Source organism: Styela clava, chromosome 15, assembly GCF_964204865.1.
Source record: "Styela clava chromosome 15, kaStyClav1.hap1.2, whole genome shotgun sequence".
Taxonomy (NCBI): Eukaryota; Metazoa; Chordata; class Ascidiacea; order Stolidobranchia; family Styelidae; genus Styela; species Styela clava.
The window spans coordinates 1,835,897-1,843,316 of NC_135264.1; the positions used below are offsets into that span (position 1 = coordinate 1,835,897).

Consider the following 7,420-nt stretch of genomic DNA (forward strand, 5'->3'; position numbering starts at 1 on the left):
AATAGGTTTTGCTATAGTTCTACCAGAGTAATTCAGATGAATATTAAACTCGTGTATACAATATATCGTTTAATCAAACTACCATACACATGCCAATATCGTGGTTCTCTGTGTTGGCAATGCTACCGCTAGATTACAATACAAACAATATTGCACAACTTTCCGATTTCTATACACTTTGGTTTCTTATATTAGATAATTCTTTCTAGTCTTATCTATTAACTAGAAGATGAATATTCGACATGGTACCATAACTAATGGATTATTGGTCAAATTAAATTCATATAATTCTAATTTATATAGCAAGTTATGACGATGTACAACTGTTTTAACTTGCATCCAATAAATGTGACTCTATGGGAAGCATGCGGTGCAATATCAGAATGATATTTAGTTTTCTTAGGGATTAGCAGAATATGTCAGAAATCCTCAAGTGCGTCGTACAATTTAAGCATTCGATTCAGCGACGCGACTGGACTGCTCGAAGTTTGAGTATTTGTATTTTTTATTGCAGCATAATTCAGACAACCAAGAGTTCACAATTAAGTGACAAACTATCCTTCATAATTTAACTCAAGGTAAAAGAAAATATCACAGTGTTGTCCTTGGTTGTCTTGATAACCCCTTTCTCATTTTTGCAATTTTGAGTTGATGGAACATTGCAGTCAAATCATGTTCCTAAATTGTAAGCTGGTTTTGACAAGCGTCTCAGGTCTGTGTCACAGTCAATTCCGATTTGTATTTATATCATGTTGTAGATCAAACATGGCATGTTGACGGAAGTGGCTGACAGCTTTTTCGCAAATTTATGTGTAGCGCATGAATACAGTGCTCGCTTGGTTGATGGAGAAGCTTGTTTTTCAGATACGTCAAGAATTAGTACAGACGCAGTTCCATAGAAACCCAAGTACATGTGTTTGAAACAGAATTCCTGATGACATCGCACAATCGTCCTATAAATATAAAGTTATGAAGCACTTTTCAACTATAAAGACATTCTTTATGCGTAACTGAATGTAGCTTTTCTTCGTGGGTGTAATCTTCAGCACTTCTCGTCTGTATTTCTAAAAATCATGATTGCAGAGATATCTTACGTTAACCAAATGTCTAATATTCAGCTACCTATATCGCAAAACTCCGTGCTATAGCCTGAACATGCAACAAATATATATAGATACAATTGCCAAAACTCAATGTTTGCCATTATACCGCTTTGAAGTGTTGGCATTTGATTCGCTATATGCATGAACATGCCCGAATATAGTTGCGAGATGTAATGGTAAAAATATTCAATTGTTTTAATTCGAATTCCACCACTAACAACAGTAGCTTGTTTTCACAAACTCATATAACGATAATTATTGCCACTTGGCAAAATGCGTTAATTCAGACTCATCTCAAACATGTACCTAACACAAATAAAATGATGTATAATAACCTACTCACATTTATCCATATTCAGCCATTTAAAAGTCTCAAGCATAGACAGTGATATTGCAGGATGATAACTAGATGCTGACAATATGTTGTTCACGGGTTCATCCTCGCAGCAGAGATGTCAACAAATGTAAGTGCTATGTTGTTTACATTTTCTATCGCCCAATCAATACCGATAAGCCAGATTTTAATGACTAATTTAATCCTAATTACTTCGTTTTGCTTTGTTTATTTTGTTATTAACCAGCACAAACTCCAAGGCAGATAAGCAATATTATAGATGTGATCTGCAAATGGACCAAAGTCAAATATGCTCGTCGATATTAAGACTATTTCATGTATATAATATAATATCAGGAATACAATGCAATGCTGTTCACAATATTTACAGTCACATACATAAAAGTATGTTTTGTATGTATATTTTGTTATTAACCAGCACAAACTCCAAGGCAGATAAGCAATATTATAGATGTGATCTGCAAATGGACCAAAGTCATTTATGCTCGTCGATAGAATTCGCAACAAAAAGACTAATCTTTTTAATACCAGGCAATATTCGGATTTTCGACAAAAGTGTTGGAATTCGCCCAGGTAATATACTCAATTGCAAATTGAAACGATATCATGCGCGCAAAAACTAAAACAAAAAAGTATCACAATTTTTTTAGGAGCTAAGCGACAGATAATAAAAGCTGGCCTAATTCTATTTCTGATACTCGAAATCGCCAAAATTTCGCGTAAAATTTATTTTCCAACGGCAGCGATACCATAGCACTGAAAATGAAAAACGTTAAATTTGCACAATGCGCTGTATTGTACATTGTCGGTTTCATGCGACTCCAATCAAATTATTTTCATGATCGAATTTATTACGGATTATGATGAAATGAAATATATTCGTTGCAATATCTGTTCAATCACTCTTTTATTTCATCGAAATCGTAATAATCACTATTGTACCTGGGATAAAGGCGTTTATATTTTTGACTGCTGTTTTCGTTTTTACAATGCAGCACGTTTCTATCTACACGTTTCCCGTTATACCTATACATGCGAAAGTTGTCATGTCCGCCTTGCGGAAATAGAGGGTATTGTGTTAAGGAATCTGTGGATGCCTTACATTGAATGCGCTTCACATTTCGCGAATTAAAATATGTATATATATATGTGTGTAGATTCTCAACACTGGACAGATTCAACAAATGGCCGCGGCAATGGATTATAACATGAAAAGACAGATTGTAAAATGAAAAGACTTATTGCTGGTCGGACCATCAATACACCGTCTGTAAATCATAATATTGTCAATATTTAATATAAACGTCGGTGACGAAGCTTTTTCACACAACGAGATGTTTTCTACTCTGTAAACGGCGTAATATTTGGTAACCAGGCGCTACGCCGGAAGAAAAATTCTCTCGGACCAACATCAAAACACTGCGATGACCAACATCAGCTCAAGGACTGACGGGTAAAAACCAATGGTCTAAAATAAATGCATGCTCTTCTTACCCTAACGTTTGTAAGATCTTTCAAACTCGATTTTGTGTGTCATGACTTAAAAGTGATAACGTTACTTACTTCAGGTATGCTAAGTTCCTTATTCAAATTCATAATTGTAACGGATTCGATAGTAACTTCCTATGAGTGCTAATTATCTAATTTTTAATCTTCAAAGCAAGAAATTATATAAAAAATCAAAAAATGTTTTGGTATTCTATTTTATAGCTTTTTAATTTGATAGCCCTTTATACTACCATTGATCATTTCGAAAACATCAGCATTACAATTAAAATAGGGCAAATCAAATATTATCATTTACCTGCTGCATGTTAAATCGCATCTTCTTTGCTTCAAGATAGGTTGATGATAGTACTAAATCATATACGAAATCCTCTGTCGCATTGCACTTTCGTTATATCAAGTGTAATTGTTGTACACTCTTTCAAAACAATTGAAATGTAAACAAAAACATCTTGATTAATTTCTCGTTAATTAGTGAACACTTTATATACACTTTATTTCGACTATGACGCAGTTTATGTTTTGATGTGAATTGTGCTGCTTGATTATTATTATTTGTTTCAGATTCTATGGCTGTTGCTTGAAAATATTTTGTAATATTAGTTATACGGTGTTTTGATTGTTTCTAGCTAAACATGTAGTAAACATGCAAATGGCATATAGTCATACAGAAAATAGCCAAAAACAACGTCGAATAGATTATTCAGGTTTGTTTCACGCCATGGTTTATTGCTTTGAAATATTATGTGATGACTGAGATGGAAGGCAGACCAAGTTACGTTAGTGACAAGAATGGCGTTGCAAGCTTCCTTGCAATGAAGAGACTAGCAGGTAAAAATATTAGCTATTTGGATTCTGGCTACAACCATAACGTGCAAAATCAAGAATGATTTAAACATTTGATTGACATTTGTAATTTCATGATATAATAATGATCTTGTACTCGAGCTAACTATTCTATTTAATATACGTTTTTCATGACTGTGTTATTTTTATCACTTGATAATATTTTTGTTGGAAAAAATTTAGAAGGGAAGTTATTCAATGGTATACTTGATTTGATCAAAATTCAATAATATAGAATAAATTAATGTTTGTCATATAATTTTAAAGATATATTTTTCAAAATATAAAAATTTTGAAAATATTTTCATTTCATTTTTTAATTTTGTCAACGTCGGGATAAATACTATTTTATACACTTTTATTTGTATGTTTTTTTTTAGGTAATCTATGTGTGCCCATTGAATATGTGTTGCACTTGACCACCTGCTTGTTCATTTTCCCTACATCGAATTCATTCTAATTACAAACATAACATTTCAAATGGTAAAGCAAACAAGGATGGGATTTTTAGTCGATGAATCATATATGGGCAGTTATGGAAAAACAAGACTGCAAGTGATTGGAGCGATAAAATTCCGGTTTTCAATTTGTTTTGGCAATGCTCTGATGAAACTTGAGAATGTTTTTATCGCAACGAGTTTGAACTGGTTTTACTGAACTTTAATTTGTTCTTTACATATTCACGTGCAAATTGTCTTGTCATCTAAAAAACTTTGGAGTGCTATTTCGATACGGTTCGTACTTTGAAATATGCATTAAAAAAAGTTTCTTATTTCCATTTGAATTTCGATTAATTTTGGAATGATGTTTATTTAGCTTACTCTACGAATCATTTTCCTACACATTTAAGGATGCCAAGATTTTTTGAGTAGGCCTACTAAATTGTTGAAATAAATTTTCTAATTCCAATCGATATTTCATACATTACCGCTTTCTCCTGAATGTTATGGAATATGCATTGAGTATTTAATGCTCTGAGTGTTCTTTTAATGGTTTCAGTGCAAATGTAACAGAGAACTTGATTCGGGTTTTCGAATGACGTGACATCAGTAACACGTCTCTATGAAATATTAAAAAGACACAATCTTGATAAATATATTAATCCTGAGTGATTCCTGACACAGTTCTAATTCTGAAGTCAAAGAAATTACTAGATGAATCATCTAAAATTTAAATTTTGTCTTGTTGGACTAACCATCTTCATATATTTTAGTTGAAATGTGTGTATCAATAACGCCATTATAGCTCGAAACGCGTCAATAAAAGCTGAATCTCTTCACCGTGCTTGCCGATATTTTCCCCGTGACACTTGTACAAATCAAGAATACCTGGCCAGTGGCGGCGCGTCAATAGGGCCAACCGGGGCAATGCCCCGGTTGTTTTTTCGGTATAATAAAAAATATTCGAAAAATACCTCAATATCGGTTGCACAGACTGTCTACACTAGCCGTATTCTCCCGACATGGTTCATTTTTCGCTCGCAAAGCCTTCGCCGAACGTCGACGGGGCGACGCCGATTTTGCCCCGGTTGCTCATTGTATATCGTATTCTCTCTTTTATCTTCCACTCACCGCGTTTTTTTTCTGTTTCTTTTACTAAATCATCGGGGCTAGCCCCGAAATTATGACGACACAATGCCGGCGTTTCTTACAACAACGTGTTGACATATTCACGCATTCCTTCTCGTTCGTTGGTTGCTTGAAGAGTTGATAGTTTCCTCGCCTTCGTTTTTGTCGCTTGTTTCGCTATTTGAATCAGTTAGAGACCTTTAGTCCATTTGCTTTCGATTTTCCACATTCCTTTTGAGCTCCTCACTTCTTTCCGGCTTCGCATTTATTAGCCTTAGACCTCATAATGAATAAGGTTGATGCACTACTTCGCACTCCGTTTTTGCAGCTGCCGCTGGAACAAAAATTAGAGGTACAACGTCTTGGGCCTTATCAACCAAAAAATTGTTCACTGGAACAATCCCATGACGGAGGAAAGCGTCGGCGTACATTCTGCGCAGAAACTTGGTATAAAAAACACGAATAGTTGTGTTACAGCGAGGACAAAAATGCACTTTTTTGTTTTTATTGCCTACTTTTTGCTACCGCCCGTGACTCACGTTGGTGTAAATTTGGTTTTAGAGATCTTAAACATCTTTCCGAGCGTGCCAGGGATCATCAATCTTCTATGGAGCATCTGGACAATGCAGTAAAATACCGAACATTCGGAAATGTTAATATTGCAGCACAGTTGGATGAAGGACGCGCGGTTTCTATTCGTCGGCACAACCAAAACGTCGAGAAAAACCGCCATGTTCTTGGTCGATTGATAGATGTTTTGAAGTTCATTGGTTGTCACGAGCTGTCCCTCCGTGGGCACGATGAACGGGCTGGCTCTTCTAATAGAGGGGTATTTTTGGATATGGTGGAATACACCGCATCGCTAGATACAGTATTGAGAGATCATCTTGATGCCGCAACTGTTTCGAAAGGGACATCTAAGGATATCCAAAATGATTTGCTCGACTCAATGTATAAAATTTATTTACAACATTTGGCTCTGGAAATTGAGAATTGCCAGTTCCTTTCGATTCAGTCTGACGAGACAACTGACATCACGTGCGTTTCCCAACTGGCTGTGATTTTTCGGTTTGTGAAAGATGGTAAACATACCGAGAGATTTCACAGCTTTGTACCAATCGTTGATCGCACGGCTTGCGGGATATCGGCTGTACTGAAAGAAGTGTTACAGCCTTACAACGCGAAGTCAAAATTGATAGCTCAAACTTATGACGGCGCGGCCGTCATGAGTGGAACATGGTGTTCAAGTTTATAAAAGAAGATTTTCCTCATGCGCATTTTTTACATTGTTATGCACACCAATTTAACCTCGTTATTAAAAATATGTGTCTTGATACCCCTCTCGTCCGTATATTTTTTGCAAATGTTTCGGGGTTTTCTTCATTTTTTTCCGTTTCGCCGAAGCGCTCTGACCTCCTTCGCCAGATATGTAGCCGCCGTCTCCCAGCTTGTGCACCAACACGTTGGAACTTCCAATCACGCGGGGTGCAGGGCGTGTCCGAAATTAGGTCTGAGCTCATTGAGTGTTGCAATGGCATTCAGAGCTCTCCGGTTTGGGACGAACGCTCTGTGAGGGAGGCGGTAGGTCTAAAGCGTCTGCTAGAACAGGGGTTCTCAAACTTTTGGTGTTGCGGAGCCCTTGAAAAGATTAACTATTATTCACGGAGCCCCAAATGAAATGTTAAAATTGTTACTTTTCTATTAATATTCCTGAGTAAAATTAAAAGTACTTTACTTAATTTGAATGCTAAACCTTTTTTAATAGGGTTAATACAAGTCATAAATAAATCTAAATTTCAAAGATAAATTATGTATACTAAAACTGTAAATTTGACACTTGATAAACATATTAATAAATTATGGACCGAATCTTTTCCCTTTTGACATTTTCAGAAGACTTACAAAGCCGCTGATAACGTGCGCGAATGTATTTTGTTACATTCGCCGATGGTTCTCCTCAGCATGGCATGTTTTTAACATCTTTACGTCGGTATTTATTCTCCCTAAATCAAAAATTTCCGTTGGCACGCACATGTATTGTT

General features: G+C 35.7%; 2 long non-coding RNA genes across 2 annotated transcripts; one reads left to right on the forward strand and one right to left on the reverse strand.

Moving 5' to 3' along the window:
* Window positions 1-484: 484 nt before the first annotated feature.
* LOC120336456 (uncharacterized) lies at window positions 485-1,655 on the reverse strand. Its single transcript, XR_005568807.2, has 2 exons — window positions 1,447-1,655; window positions 485-1,064 (listed from the first exon to the last, which is right to left on the reverse strand). It is a non-coding gene; the product is annotated as an uncharacterized LOC120336456 (long non-coding RNA).
* Window positions 1,656-2,544: 889 nt separating this feature from the next.
* LOC144411773 (uncharacterized) lies at window positions 2,545-4,582 on the forward strand. The gene is made up of 2 exons (XR_013468877.1): window positions 2,545-3,795; window positions 4,191-4,582. It is a non-coding gene; the product is annotated as an uncharacterized LOC144411773 (long non-coding RNA).
* The last annotated feature ends 2,838 nt before the right edge of the window (window positions 4,583-7,420 follow it).